We start from the raw sequence: 16,908 nt of genomic DNA, 5'->3' as shown, positions 1-16,908 counted from the left end.
ATTTAGAGATTAAACACACCTAAGATAAGCCTAAATTCACTAATAAATCACTTACGGCATTAAGAATTGATTTTGAAGTCAAATTGAATGCATGTAAGTGAATTTTTGTGGACTGTGGGTTAATTTCCAGATCTGATACATTTGCTATAGCCACATAAAATCAACTACAACAGTGGTAGTATAACATAACAGTGGAATAATAATTCATTTGCACACTTATTTCATCATTGGTAAATACTTGGCATTGTTTAGGCTTGCAATTCTTGGCATGTCTTGTCATTTCTTGAAGGTTGTCATAATAATTTAAGGTCTTATATGTACTACATAATGTTTGATATAAAAATTACAGTGGTGTTAAAAGTGGTTGACAGTCCTCTAATTTCACTTGGCTCTTGTTCCTTGCATCTTGTGCATCTTGAAATAGATGTTTTCTAGTGGAATTGGGTGTCTTTCTTACTGCTGCAATCATTGGTTTTCTTGGCTGCCCCATCTTGCATTTCATTGCATTGCATTAAAAAACACAAGTGCTCTAATTGAATTGGTAATTGTCTAATAAGATCGGCTTAAAGAATATCTTGCGGATTAATGCTTTTTTTCCTTATTGATAGCTAATATTGTTGTGACATTGTTTCTAAAATAATAACTCTAGTTTTTCATTACTATCATTGGTTATTGGATAAGTGGATATATCGCTCTTCATCATTGTTGTGGAATAGTCAACTCTTGTGGATTTACAATCTTGTTAATCTAAATCACTCTTAAAGCACCTAATCAAGTCTAATAATAGTTGTGATAAGAGAAACCTTGAGGCAATCTAATTGTGTCGATAGGGAATTCATCTCTCTTGTGTATCTAATTGGCATGGTGGCGTTCCATTGTCATAATTTTGAAGCTTTGCTAATTGTGCATAAATATCCTTGTCTAATTGTTGAAGGAAGCATTGATCTTGTTAATTTAATTGTCTATTTCATAAGTAATTGTCCATTATTAATCTTGGCAACATTTTCTGGCGCCATTTATCTGGTTCATTTGAGCACTTTTCTTTTGGTGAATATTGTCATTATACATTGTTAAGTACTTCATTGTTCTATATTGAATATCATTGTCTTCAAGTACTTAAGAACCTTAACAATCTCACCTTAAGATTAATCACTCATATTTTGCATTTGCATTATAGGACCAATTTTACATTAACTAACTTACCTCCAAGCATAAGCTTGGTTGAGAGATAGAACCATCCTTCTCACCCAACTTGCGAAGCCTAGACCCTCTTTAGTGGTTAACACGGTGACCTTGCAGTCGTCAGAGGTACAGTCTTTGCAGTGCCAGAGGCATTGGGTGGTTAGAACCCTATCATTAATATAGCCTCAGTTATCTTCTCTTGTGTTTCTTTCTGACAACCTATTCTAGAGACTAGCCTCAAAATAGTTGAAAGGAAGGATTCACCTAGGTAGGCGTATACTTTAAAATAAACCAAGATTCTGCATCTCATTTAGGATAGTGAAGCATCCTAAGGTAGTAATTGTTCATCCAATTACTTGCTAAATTATTTGTATAAAGCAAGTATTTCACTCCATTAAGGCATTGGTCTATCAAGATAATCTAATCTAATCTTTAAACTTGCTAAATTAACCAAGTTGTTAGGCCATTCAGTTGTGTCTCTCGGACTTGTCGGTTGTCGATGAGTATTTCATCAACACATTTCATAGGAACTACCCCCCATAGCCTGTTGTAAGGGACATCTAGAAAGGAGAGAGCAGGGGTCACAGTGACAAACCCCGTCCTGAGCGTTGTCGCATCTTGCTTACACACATTGGGCGACATTTTTAGTAGGCCTTAGTATTAAAAATGATGAACACATGGCAGTATCCCCTTTTCGACATGATGCTTGCAATAGGAAACTTGATTGGTGCAATTCCTCTTGCCTGCCTTATTTTCCCTCCTATACTTCTCGGCCAAAGCATGAGGATATAAAAGGGAACTTCATGAATAAAAGAACTTTTGAGCAAAAGTTATGGGGTGTGATTATTGATTTCTCCATATTCTTGATTAAAGGAAAGAGTTGATGGTGCAGGCTTGACTCATGTTGACCTCCTTTGTCCATTGTTCCTTTACGTGATTCATGGTCGCTTTATTTTCCGACCTCCCACCCTTGTGTCTTTGCATATGAGTGTCATGATTGTCATGTTTGCTTTCCAATGTATATCATAATTGATCATAGGGATAAGAAATAAGATATTGATCCGATGATATGTTGGTTTCATTGGCTATATGATTACGCTTATCATTTGCATAGTGTAGCATCCATGTTAGAGTATGATGCATTGCATATTGATTTTGCATAGCTAATATCATCATATCATGTTCTCATGCTAAAACAGGTGTGTTTAGATTAGATTTGTATCATATTATAAATTTTCTTTTTTGTATGGTTTATCATTTGATGAAAACATGGGCAATAAAAGTACACTCAGGACACATGCTTCGAGCATTGTTTGTGATGTGCAGGATACATGTTTATGGTCTCGGAGGATTGTTGGTGTTCTCATGGCCTCCCGCTCAAGTACATGGTTCGTGCACTCTATAATGAGCTCATGTCCCAGTGGGAGCTAGATGTTACCCACCAAAAGTGGTTGACCCCATAAGATAATTTTTCTCCTAAATTTGTCTTCAGTCGGTAGCCAACAACCCCTGACAGCCACTAGTGTAGATAAGGTATTGTGCCATTTGATCTTCGTTCCCTAAGCCAATTGTATATCCTCTTGTCCATCTGTCGAGAACATATGTTTGAAGGTGGGAAATCCAATCCTAAGGTATATTTCAATTCGGTGCTTATGCTTGTTTTTGGGCACTTTGGGCATGGATTATTGGGTGACTTGGAAGAAGGAATGGTTTTGACTGCAACTTTGTTCCCTCGCCTTAAATGGGGGGTTAATCCGATCCTAGTCCTGTGGGATCTCCCTTATCAGCCTATGGTTTTAGAAAGGTCACTACTTGGGAAACCTCGATTTTGGTAGCACAGTCTTGTGAAAATTCCTAATCCTCAAGGAACCCCTACTGCAGCAAATATGAATCTACTTCACCTACTTGATTTTAATTACATTCATCAAGTTATTCTTTTGAATACTAAAGCAAATTACTTCTGTAGCCTACACTACTTAAATTTGATTTGCATGAAACAAGGAAACTGAGCAAAGAACAAGATACATAGGAAATTTGATTTGATTATTATATAGGAGAAAATTCTAAATACAATCTAGGATGCTCAACTAGAAATCCTTTACAGAGAAAATACTGGACAAAAGATTGGTGAAATAATCTCAGCCTGCCACTGGAGAATCAGTGACTGATCCTTAGCTCTATCACCATGAGCAGCTTCTGCGTCACCCTGGGCAGCTTCTGCATCACCCCTCTTGGGTATTACGCTGCCTCTCTTCTCTGGATATTTTGCTAGCTGAGAATTCAACTTTCTTGCCTCCAGTCTCACACCCTGGCTTTCAGCACCTGAACTTTGAATTCCCTCTGCAGAAATTCGACTTCCCTTCATTGACTGCACTGCCTTTGCATCAGCACTGTGTAGGCTAGCGTCAGCCCTCCTTTGGATGTCTTTTGTCCTTTCTCTGCCTTGTATTCTCCGGAAAGTACTTCTCTCATAATCTCACTACCCCTTTGTTGCAAGATCTCCCCAATCGATTTTCCTCCTAAGAACTTCTCACTTCAAAAAATCGATTTCCTCAATCTCTCTGTGTATTTCTAAATGAACCCCAAGCCTCCTTATACTTTTCCTGTTGAGACTTCAACGACCAAGATTAAGTCTCTAATCAATGGCTAAGATTAAAACTTGACTTGATCCGCCTTCTAGATCATTCTCACCCATATTTTGATTAATACCCATTAATATTATAATATCCCTAAGTTTAGACTTAGTAACCCCATTAAAAATATTAATTATTTTAATAAAATACAATTCGGGTGTAATTTCACCAAATGGTTTCTGGGTTCTTTAGAACTCATGTGCCTTAGCCTCTCCACCAATTTTCAAGGCTAGAGCATTTCTGATGCTACCAAAAACTAACACTCCCTCTTAGCGAAGAAAGTGCTCTAGCAACAATGTCCACCTGCACGTTGCTTTGTCTCTGAAGCACCTCCTTTATGCACTGTTTCTGCCACCAACACTGTGTTGCTGCTGCTACTGTACTGTTGCCCATGACACTGCCACTGCCACTGCTACATCTGTACTACAACTCCCTCTCAAATGTTGCATCTACTATGCTGCTAGCACTGCCACTGCTAACACTGCATTCGTACTGCAACTCAGTTGCTGAGATAAGCAACTGAAAAACATCCAAAATTAACCAAACTTAACTGTGTTCAACATAATACCATGAATTTTGGAATCTGACTGCAACTAGTTTGTGATCCTCTGAATCTTCTGCGTTGCAACTGACTTCTGCATTGTTCCATCTGCATTGCTGCCAACCTTGCTCTGTGTTGATCAGTCTCTGGTCTCCGACTACTACATCTGTCCTCGAAACAATCCACTGCATCATCTGACACTACGTCCATCTTGCTACTGTTGAATCTTGGGCTCTTGTAGCAAGGAATTGATCCAAGAGGTGGACTCCTCAAGGATCCTGCCCACATTTAGTCCTCCTGACTACATTTCAATATCGCCCCATCTCCCTCTTGGAGATGCATGGGAACGCATGGAAAACTCATCTTCGTCAATCATTGCTGGAGTAGCCTTAGGATCATGTTTCTCATCCTTATCCTTTTGCTTCAAAGGACATTGGGATGCAAAGTGACCCATCTCGCCACATCTGAAACATTTCACCTTCGAAATGTCCTTCTTTAGTTTTGCCTTTGTTGTCCCTTTGATGTTGGAGCTGCGTTCTCCTCCTCATCCTTGGTCTTCGTGCCATTCCCATTGCTGCCATTGAGGTTGACCTTGACTAGGTCCCTCCTTAATTCTTGTTGTTGAAGAGCTGCCCACATCTCCTCCCATGAAGGTAGTCTTTCCCTACCCAATATACTTTGGACGAAGACTTGTCATTCATCCGAGACTCCATTTAGGGCTATCCTTACCATCGCGATAGACTGAGGAGTAGACCCCACTGCAGCAAGCTGGTCTCTGGTGTCTTGAAGACATTGAAGATAAGAGTTGATTCCTTCTCCCTTCTGCATCAATGTCAGTTGCAACTTTTGTTCTAGGTACATCTTCCGTTGTTCGAAAGAGCCTTCATACAGAGAAGACAAAGCTTCCCACATCTCTCGGACTGTATCCTTGCCCTACAAGTGTGAGACCTCATGATCTCAAACTCCATCGATGTTGGGTCCCTATAATACTAGTAATTACCCCATTACTATTGTAGTTGCATCCCTTATTAATATTGTTGTGCCCCTATTATCCCCATATTGTTATTACTGTGCCCCATAGAATCCCTCTATTGTTATTTTTGTGGCTTTATATTATTATTGTTAGGTCGGTTGGGTTATATTGTGACTCCTTAGACTCCTATATATAGAAAGGAGGTTTTTTCATTTGAATCATCGAAGAATTGTTCATTTATGTAATGTAAAGGAGGTTGCCCCCTCGAAAAGGCTGAATTCTAAGGCGTTGATCTATCTTTCTATCTTTTCTTGAGCTGGTTTCATAACATTTGGTATCAGAGCTTTGGATTCTAGGGTTTCGCTGCTCCAAACAGGTCATCGTGGCATTTTCGCTATAATTTTTTTTCTGCGACGTTTCAGAAGTTGCAAAAAAAACCCATTTGAGAAGAAATCGCGTTGAACCTCGGGTCCGAATTTCAGAGTTTTTCGCGCTATATTTGCAGACTCCTGAATTACATTCCAAACAGGTGACTTGGGGAAAATAGTCATAACTTTCTCTTTGAGGATCAGATTGAAATTCCGTAAGAAGGTACAGAAAGAGGACGGACCGTAGTTTCTTGTATGCATTTTTCAGATCCAAAGGTCAAAACAGTGACTCGTGGCACGTCATACAAGTTCGTCATACAAGTTCGCTCTACTGAACTAGTCTATAATCAAGTCACTGTGGGAGATTTCACATAACTCTTCCTTGGAGAATCCAATTTGGGTCAGACTTGTGGCATTAGAAAGAGGACATAGAGGGCTACTGCAGGTCACAAATTTAGAACTAGATGATTGGAAAGTACAAAGATACATCAGAGGCAATATCGAGCTCCCACAAAGTGAAAAAAGGTGTGTAGATTTTCTTAAATTTTTGCTTAAGCTTGGTTTGAAAATTTATTTTGAAGGAATTCAAAGGACATAGTAGAGCATTATTATCGGTAACTGATGCCCCGAGGAAAGAAAATGCAAACACCTTGTAAGGAACCTGAAATCTCTAGCATGACTCATGAAGAAGGGGAAGAAATGCTACATGATATATCAAAATTACAAGAACAAGTGCAACAAATGTCACTGTCACAAAAGCTAACAGAAGCTAAGATAAATGGCATGGAAGCTAAGATGGACAACTTGAAGATAGATTTGAACACAAATTTGAAGATAGGCATGGCAGATTTGAAGACAGATTTGACAAATTTTCTACAGGAAATACTTACCAATGGTGAAAAGGTAGTAAAGGAAACTCATGATGCAAACAAAAGAAATGTTAATCATGATTTCTTAAACTCTAATGTGGGATCGAAAACCCACCATATTCCAAAAATCGATATGAGGAAGTTTGATGGCAAGGATCCCGCAACATGGATATTACAAATGGAGCAATTTTTTGATCTCAATAATGTGCAAAACACACAAAAGGTACGTATGGCAACTTTATATTTGGAACCAAATCAGTTTGTATGGTATCAATGGCTTTGCTCTCGTAAACAATTTATCACTTGAGCAATTTTTACGGAAGAATTGATAGCACATTATGAGGATACAAAAAGCAACACTTTTTTTAGCCAATTGATAAGTCTCAAACAGAAGGGTTCAATAATGGAGCACATTGAGGAGTTCCAAAAATTGAACATAAGGGTAAAAGATATTCCAGAGGAGCATAGTATTGATGTGTTCATAGGGTCTTTAAAAGATAATATCCAACATGATGTTCGCCTTTGGGAACCTGATTCATTAGAGAAGGCATTCAGGTTAGAAAGAAAAATGGAAAGCAAAATTATGGCAACCAAGAAGCATACCACTCTCAACTATAAAGATGGAAGTGTGGTTGCTCCTAGTCTTCCACAACCTATAAGGTTGACACCACAACAATTGGAAGAAAAAAGAGCAAAAGGGCTTTGTTACAGTTGTGATAGCAAATACACTAAAGGTCATAAGTGTGCTGAGAAGAAATTATTCTACATAGATTGTGAAGAGGAAGAAGAAAAGGAGCAAGAAAGGTCAAAAGAAGAGGATATACTCCAGGAACAAAGCCTAGATAAAGAAGAAATGAATCCGACCATATCTTGTAATGCATTGGCGGGAATTACCACTCCTCAAACCATCAAGATAGAAGGACAAATCAAGAAGAAAAAGGTACTAGTGTTGATTGATTCAGGAAGTACCCACAATTTTATTCATTGTAAGGTAGCAAAAGAATTGAATTGCTTCTTATACCCAGCACCAGAGTGTCAAGTGATGGTTGCAAATGGAGGAACAATAAATTGCTCTGGAAAGTGCTATAATATCAAGCTATCGATGAGAGAATATGTATTGACTAGCCCAATGCTTTCCATTCCAATGGGAGGTGCTGATGTTGTACTAGGAGTACAATGGCTACAATCCTTGGGTACAATTGCTTTTAATTTTCAAGAACTTTTCATGAAATTTTCCGTGGAAGGAAAGGAAGTTGAATTAAGGGGTATTGCAGGGAAACCGGGAAATATAATTAGCTCTAATGGTATGACAAAGCTTCTAAAAAAGGAACAAAGGGGTGTAATTGCATAATTATGTTCGCTAGATGTTTCCACATTGCAATCATCTATTTCTCCAGATCTCCAAAAAGTCTTGGACAATCATTCCAAGGTATTTGAGACTCCCAAAGGTCTCCCACCTATTCGTGATCATGATCATGCTATTCATTTGATTCCAGGAAGTGTTCCTCCAAACATCAGGCCGTACAGATATCCCTATGCCCAAAAGAGTGAAATTGAACGTATGGTTGCAGAAATGCTAGAGGCTGGTATAATTCAACCGAGTCAAAGTTCTTTCTCTGCTCCAGTAGTATTAGTGCACAAGAAGGATGGATCATGGTGCATGTGTCCGGATTATAGGGAGCTCAACAAGCTCACTATTAAAGATAAGTTTCCCATTCCCATCATTGATGAATTACTGGATGAATTGCATGGATCAATTTACTTCACCAAGTTGGATTTTCGTTCAGGATATCATCAAATCAGAATGAAGACTGAAGACATTCCGAAAACAGCATTTAGAACTCATGAGGGTCATTATGAATTTTTGGTCATGCCTTTTGGCCTTACCAATGCACCTTCAACATTTCAAGGTTTGATGAATTACATTTTCAAACCATTCCTTAGAAAATTTGTGTTAGTATTTTTTGATGATATACTAATCTACAACAAGTCTTGGAAGGATCATGTTGAACATGCTGACAGGGTGCTACAACTATTGGAGGAGAAACAATTATATGCAAAAAGATCCAAATGTTTCTTTGGAGTGCAAGAGGTGGAATATATGGGTCATATTGTATCTCATGAAGGAGTTAAGGTAGACCCTAGCAAAATTAAATCCATTAAGTAACGGAAAATCCCCACATCCATAAAGCATTTGCGAGGATTTCTCAGGTTGACAGGGTATTATCGCAAGTTTGTTAAGAATTATGGAAGAATAGCAGCACCTCTAACAACATTATTGAAGAAAGATGCATTTTCATGGACTCCAGAAGCAACAAAGGCCTTCGAACATCTTAAAGAGGCAATGTGCCAAGCACCGGTCTTAGCTACACCGGACTTCACAAAAACCTTTATTGTGGAATGCGATGTTTCAGGAAATGGAATTGGTGCTGTTTTAATGCAAGATGAAAGACCCATTGCTTTTGAAAGTCGTCCAATCAAGGAAAAGTTTTTATACAAAGCTATTTATGAGAAGGAAATGTTGGCAATACTCCATGCACTTAAGAAATGGCGACCCTACCTAATGGGAAGACACTTCAAGGTAAAAACGGATCATGATAGCCTTAAATACTTTTTAGAACAAAGATTATCCTCTGAAGAGCAACAAAAGTGGGTCACAAAGATGTTGAGTTATGACTTTGAAATCATCTACAAAAAAGGGAAGCAAAATGTGGTGGCAGATGCACTCTCAAGAAAGGATGAGGATGTGGAAGCATTGTTGTGCGCCATTTCTATTATCCAACCAGATTGGATAAACAAAGCAAGGGAGGAATGGAAGAATGACGAAGAAGTATGGGCACTTATTCGAAAGTTACAACAAGATTCCAGTACGTCTGATACATTTAGCTGGCAAAATGATTCTTTATGGTACAAAGATCGCTTATACCTCTGTAAGAATTCCCAACTAAAACAAAATATTCTTATGGAATTGCACACTTCTCCCTTAAGAGGGCACTCAGGATTTTTAAAAACTTACCACAGGGTTAAGAAGAAATTTTTTTGGGATGGCCTTAAATCGGATATTCAAAAATTTGTGGCGGAAAGTTTGGTTTGCCAACAAAATAAAGTTGAAACAATTAAGACACCAGGTCTATTACAACCTCTATCCATTCCAAGCCAACGTTGGGAGGAGGTTTCAATGGATTTTATCACAGATTTACCCAAGTCTGAGGGAAAGAGTGTCATCATGGTGGTAGTTGACAGACTTACCAAGTATGCACATTTTTGTGCATTATCACATCCATTTAAAGCCAGTACGGTTTCTACTGCATTTATGGAAACAATTCAAAAGCTACATGGAAACCCAAAGATTATTGTAAGTGACAGAGATCCCATTTTCACTGGACATTTTTGGACAAAATTATTTTCTTGTCTTGGTACTCAGTTAGCTCATAGCTCATCTTATCATCCTCAAACTGATGGGCAAACTGAGATAGTAAACAAATGTTTGGAAGGATATCTTCGTTGCTTTGTATCTGATAAACAGACACAATGGGTCAAATGGTTGCCTCTGGCTGAATGGTGGTATAACACTTCCTTCCATACAGCAACAAAAATGACCCCATTTATGGCACTTTATGGATATCAGCCACCATCCATCACATCATATTTAAGAGAAAATCCTAAGGTTCAAGTAGTGGAACATCACATCGAACATCAACAACAAGTCCTCCAACTCTTAAAGGATAACCTCGTGTTGGCACAGAATAGAATGAAACAACAAGCAGATCAACATCGCAGCGAAAGAAGTTTTATAGGTGATTGGGTATTCCTATGGCTACAACCATATAAGCAAATGTCCCTCAAGTAAGCTAAGAAAGATAATAAATTATCACCAAAGTATTATGGTCCGTACAAGGTGTTGCAAAAGATTGGCACTATGGCATACAAATTGGAGCTTCCTGCAGCTTCTCGATTGCACCCAGTTTTCCATGTTCCAAGTTTAAAGAAGGTTATAGGCGACAAGCTCCCAGTTTAAACAATATTGCCAGAACTTGACGAGGAAAGAAAAATTATATTGGAACCGGAAGTAGTCACAGAAACAAGAACTTGACAGCTATGAAATCGATCAATTTCAGAGTATCTTATCAAGTGGAAGAACTTATCCGCCAAAGATTCCACATGGGAGGATGAGAATTTTATACAGAAGCATCCAGAACTACTCAAGTGTTGAGGACAACACTTTTTTTGAAGGAGAGGGGCATGTTGGGTCCCTATAATACTAGTAATTACCCCATTACTATTGTAGTTGCATCCCTTATTAATATTGTTGTGCCCCTATTATCCCCATATTGTTATTACTGTGCCCCATAGAATCCCTCTATTGTTATTTTTGTGGCTTTATATTATTATTGTTAGGTCGGTTGGGTTATAATATATTGTGACTCCTTAGACTCCTATATATAGAAAGGAGGTTTTGTCATTTGAATCATCGAAGAATTGTTCATTTATGTAATGTAAAGGAGGTTGCCCCCTCGAAGAGGCTAAATTCTAAGGCATTGATCTATCTTTTCTATCTTTTCTTGAGCTGGTTTCATAACAATCGAGAATGAGCCTCTTCGCCTTCCCCTACTCAGCCTTGTACTTCTTCCTTTGATCATTGTCAACAGGAAAAACCACAACACTTTTGACTTAGGCTTCGAGATCATATTCTTCTAGAAAAGCTAAGATTTTGGTCTTCCATATGACATAGTTGGAAGCCCCTTCCAACTTGTCCTTATCTTTGAGCCCATGCGATGCCATCTCTCCCAACTGTCGAACTGACTCCTCTAGTCACTGCTCAACTGCCTAGCAAGTGAGAAATTCGAACTTTTTGGCAAAATGTTCTCTGAGGAGAAAATTCCCCTTTTATGTGTCTTCGCTCTCTTCTGGCGGATTTCTGCCCCAGCAAAAACTGCACCCTTCAAGCACTGTGCTGAGGCTCTGTGTCACTCCCTCAGCCTCTACAAGCTCACGATCGAGAAATCGTACCTCCGTCGACTCTCTTAGAGAGGGATTTCCTCAGAATCTGTACTTTCCCGGCAAGGATTGCGCTATCCCTTCAAGGGGATTCGAATTATTGCCAAATGCAGCGATTGGCCTCTCCACTCAGTGTTGGATCTACTCTTCCTGTTTCAAAATCAATGCTCCGATACCATGTGAAAATTCCTAATCCTCAGGGAAACCCTTACTGCAGCAAATCTGAATCTACTTCACCCACTTGATTTTAATTACATTCATCAAATTATTCTTCTGAATACTGAAACAAATTACTTTTACAGCCTACACTACTTAAATTTGATTTGCATGAAACAAGGAAACTGAGCAAAGAACAAGATACATAGGACAATTATTTTTGGACAAAATAGTCCCCGGAAAAACCTAATGCGGGAAAACCAGTGCAGCAGCTCTGAGGGTTTATTATTATGCAGGAGAAAAATTTGAATACAAATCTAGGATGATCAAATAGCAATCCTTTACAGAGAAAATACTGGACAAAAGACTGGTGAAATAGTCTCACCCTGTCACTGGAGGAATTAGTGACTGAGCCTCAGCTCTGGGAGGCTCTACGTCACCTTTTGATGGCCTCTGCGTCACCCTGGGTAGCTTCTGCATCACCCCTCTCGGGTATTACGCTACCTCTCTGCTCTGGATCTTCTGCTGGCAGAGAATTTGACTTTCTTGCCTCCAGTCTCACACCCTGGCTTCTGGCACCTAAACTTTGAATTCCCTCTGTAGAAATTTGACTTTCCCTCATTGACTGCGCTGCCTTCGCATCAACACTGTGTAGGCTAGCGTCAGCCCTCCTTTGGATGTCTTTTGTCCTTTATCTGCCTTGTATTCTCCGAAATGTCCTCTCGAAATCTCACTGCCCCTCTGCTGCAAGATCTCCCCAATTGATTTTCCTTCTGAGAACTTCTCACCTCAGATAATCAATTTCCTCAATCTCTCTGTGTATTTCTAAATGAACCCCAAGCATCCTTCCTATACTTTTCCTCTGGAGACTTCAATGGCCGAGATTAAGTCTCTAATCAACGACTAAGATTAGAGCTTGACTTTATCCGCCTTCTAGATCATTCTCACCCATATTTTGATCAATACCCATTAATATTTTAATTTCCCTAAGTTTAGACTTAGGAACCCTATTAAAAATATTAATTATTTTAATAAAATACAATCCAGATGGAATTTCACCAAACGGTTTCTGGGTTCTTTAGAACTCATGTGCCTTAGTGTCTCCACCGATTTTCAAGGCTAGAGCACTTCTGATGCTACCAAAAAATAACAAGTCCCATTTTCCCATTCCACATTTTTCACTCCCCTCTACACATTGCAAGCCCTATTTCATCATCTTCCCTCTTTGGGCCCACATGACCATTGGGTCCACAAGGCATTGGTACACCCCCTACCCTTTTCCACATGTTTGGGTAGGGCTTGGAAACGTTTCCCTAGAGGTTGATGCAACGAAAAGAATGTTAAAAGCATATCATGGCCACAAGCAAGAAACAAAAGAAAAGAATATTATAAAATGCAAAAGATGGCTGGGACATTAAAATAGCACATGGGCAAAAGCCAAACATGAGCTCTACCACTTATCATTATGGCCATCACCTTGGTTCCTAGGGCCCATGAGTGCCCCCACATCATTAAGGAACCCATGCCCCTAGTGGGTGATGATTTGCCCTACCTTAATGGGGTAATAACTATTTATACCATACGCAACATGCTCTCAACTCTAGAGGCCCGAGTAACTCATGTATCTGTGATTGCTCCATCCTATATCTATACATCCAAATATGTCGACATCCTTGATCATTACCATCCTTGAACCCATGGCATTTTGCTTTAAGACCCTTGTATCCCTATCAATCTCATCATTACTCACATGACCCCTATCAATTGAAGGATGTACCTTGGACCTGTCTATCCCCTTAGGGACTGGGAACACCTAATAGGGTTGTTTATTAGCCTCTCCTACTTAAGGAAGTAACACTATTACAAGCTTAAAGCCCTAAATTTGGAAGGAAAGCCCATTATGAAGTCTCAATATGCCCTTGATTAACAAGCTTAGTTCAATTAGATGCGCTAATGAATTATTCTACCTAATGGTGAGGAAGCACATTGGATCTTATATGTAATTAGCAGGTGGTTTCATCATGGGCTAGGCAACTTCACTGGGCCCAAGCCCACTCGAGGATTATATTGACACCCCTAGGGGATGCGTTCAGAGACATGGGACTCCATCATGTGTTAGAGCATCATTTCATGCTATGGGGACCCTCAACACCTTTAGCAATTTGTTCATTGCCCCACATTATTCGCGATATGATACATTTGGACCAGTATTCCCTGACCAAATTAGCATGATTATGGTAGTTGATCCAAGGCCCAGAGGAGGTTTGTCTCACCTCTAAGACTTGGGAGGGCAGGCATCATCATCAAAGCCCTCATTTGGAGCAGTGTACAGGCTTTTCTTTCATCCGAAGACCTATGAGACTAGTATTTGTGGCCCAAACTTACTTTGGGGCCCCACATGGTGCATGGAGACCAAGGGACCATCACCTTGTTTGAGATTTATAGAGCCCTCTCTCACATCTTGGCACAAAGAGGACTCAACATGGCCCTCCAACGACCCTACATCAGCATGAAATCACCATTTCAACTAGCTCTTGGATGGTTAATTCATAATTTATCATAGCTACTTGGTCTGCTTGTGACCAAGGCCTTTATTTGCATATTTTTATAATGTTAGGGGCTTTATGATAGAAATTTGACATGTAAGGTCTCATATAAATAGACTTTTGTGAGAGAGCATCATCGCTTGGGATTTTCAACCCTCTTAGGCAATTCCACACTTTTTTCTCTTGGACCTTTGGAAGTATCTTGGATGCACTACGATATTTAGAGATGATTTTTGATCGTCTTGGAGCTACTTCTTGAATATGGATGGATATATTGTATGACTATTTTGTTAGTTCTCTTATTGATGAAATCTTTCTTTGCAAATTGTCTAATGTATATAATTGCTATAACTAGAGTAAATGCTATTGTACCGTAATTTTGTTGAAGATAATTTTGAAAGCTATTTAGTTGGCATATGTTATTTATGGTATAGCATGAAATGAATGTTGCTAATAATGAAATGTTATTTTTCTTCATAAAACTTCATATTCTAATAGTAGGTAATTGTTGAAAGGTGGTAGCTAGGGCATCATCTTTTAACCTTCTTGAGGACAAATTTGGCTTATCTAGCACATCTAGGACTCAATAAACCTAAGGAGAAGGCACTGGCCAAAGTCGTTTGGTGATCAACCCTTCTCTTCTCCATCTTTTCTCCTCAAATTTTTGGCCCCTCTTTCCTAGCACATCTAGTTAGGGCATCAAGTGAAATATTTTGGAGAGTGAATTTTTCGATTCCGTTTGGACAAGACTCTTCCTTGAGGTCTTTCCTAGAGGATTTCCAATTTTGGTTGATTTCTCATGGTGATCCAACCATAAATTCATGTGTCCACTAGAAGGGAAACCTAGCTTGTATTTCCTAGGATAGGTGGCTTTCTTGAGGGTTGTATGAGCATTGTATTCGTTGGAATAAATCTCAAGAAACCCTTTCTCCTCCCTTTCCTTGACCTAGTGAGTACCTTGGAAGCATTTCTTCCCATGATTATTCATAAAACCCTAGGTCTAGCGCAAGTCTTTCTTAGGTCTCTCAAAGAGATCGAAGAGCCTTTGGGAAGCGTTAAATGATTACATAGAGCTTCTTTGAGAGGTCCTACCTCATCTCTTAGAGTCTTGACCTTAGGAATACCTATTATCATCATCATATCTAAAACCCTAAGTCTTGATCTCTTCATCTTAAAGCTTTTCTTGGAGAGTGTGTTAGCTTCCTTGAAGCATTAAGCCATTGTTGTGTCTCTCCTTCATACTTAAATCATTGATTTATCCATTCTAAGTGATTCCCTTCCTAACAAGACTCCTTGCATCGCTGAAAGTCCATAAAGAGCAAGGGACTTTGACTGAAGTGAAAGTGAGTCATTGTCCCATTGTTGTCACTTAGTCTAGTAGTGGTCTCTTAGGTTTTCCCTTCCTTAAGACCGTACTAGATTGTGTGGTAATAAGGCCAATTTGCGCAATTCGTGTGGGATGTAGAAGGCCAAATGTGGACTGATTGACTAGGCCATACAGGGCGATTTGTATCAGATCGTACAACTGTTCTTTTGTTGGGCTGATTGGATGAAATTTCTGAGTGATTTGCTGTAAAATTCCTGAAAAGGGTTGCTATAATCAATTTTCTGAACTTGAAGCAAGAGCCCAAGTTTGTTTCTTTCCCCACATTGGGGTTTCCAGGGTAAAAACTATGTCAAATAATTGTTTATGTGCTTAGTTTTCTGTTTTATTTCTATTGTGCATAACTGAGTTAGGAACCTAGAGTATTTTTTGGCATAAATTTTCAGATCTGAAGAAATTAGTTTTATTTCTATTCTGAGAAATTTTATTGAACATTAAATTTGATTTGGGTTCAAGAAATCTAAAACTATGTCAAATAATTGTTTATGTGCTTAGTTTTCTGTTTTATTTCTATTGTGCATAACTGAGTTAGGAACCTAGAGTATTTTTTGGCATAAATTTTCAGATCTGAAGAAATTAGTTTTATTTCTATTCTGAGAAATTTTATTGAACATTAAATTTGATTTGGGTTCAAGAAATCTAACCATCGATATAAGAGGATCACCACTTTCTTCCTATTGCCTGGCTAGCTTGAGAAAACAAACACCAACCAAAGATTCATCCTTCCTTGTAAATCAAATTGATAATGCCTAGAATCTCTTCCCACCCCCGTTTAGATATTCTTTCATCTAATGTATTTGTATTTCTCTTTTTTGAACTAGTTTCTGAGCTTTTTATGGCTTGTTTCTTAAATCTTAGATTTTTTGCTATCTTAGATATTTTGCTATCGATGTTAATTATATCGAGGAGATGTCAAATTAATGAGGCTTAAGATCTCTTCCTGACCCTTTCCATATATTCTTTCATCTCATGTATTTGTCCTTCTATTTCTTGGTCTAGTTTCTGATCTTTATAATGCTTGTTTCTTAGATCTTAGATCTTTTCCTACTGGTGTTAATTTAGATGTGGGAGATTTACTTACATTCCCATTTTGTATCACAATAAGTGTGTTCTTTTATTCTCTATACATTTTTGGAGTCAGTCCTTGGACATTAATAACATGATCTTATCTTATGTCATCTAAATTACATATTGTTTTTGAACAAGGCAGTAAACCTATAGTAACACAAATTCTTTTAACATGAATCCCAATATGTGG

General features: G+C 38.6%; 1 protein-coding gene and 1 long non-coding RNA gene across 3 annotated transcripts in view; one reads left to right on the top strand and one right to left on the bottom strand.

The window, feature by feature from the left end:
* The window catches only part of LOC149167168 (uncharacterized), a 223,500-nt gene that overhangs the window by 164,491 nt on the left and 42,101 nt on the right, over positions 1-16,908 (top strand). The window lies entirely within an intron of this gene.
* The window catches only part of LOC149167169 (DNA (cytosine-5)-methyltransferase DRM2-like), a 219,114-nt gene that overhangs the window by 161,874 nt on the left and 40,332 nt on the right, over positions 1-16,908 (bottom strand). The gene's annotated exons all lie outside the window — the stretch shown is intronic.

The sequence above is a fragment of the Pinus tabuliformis genome, chromosome 5_1 (assembly GCF_031772625.1).
Source record: "Pinus tabuliformis cultivar Carrire ecotype Pingquan chromosome 5_1, CPIR1, whole genome shotgun sequence".
Classification (NCBI taxonomy): domain Eukaryota; kingdom Viridiplantae; phylum Streptophyta; class Pinopsida; order Pinales; family Pinaceae; genus Pinus; species Pinus tabuliformis.
This window is presented reverse-complemented; position numbering and strand designations above follow the sequence as displayed.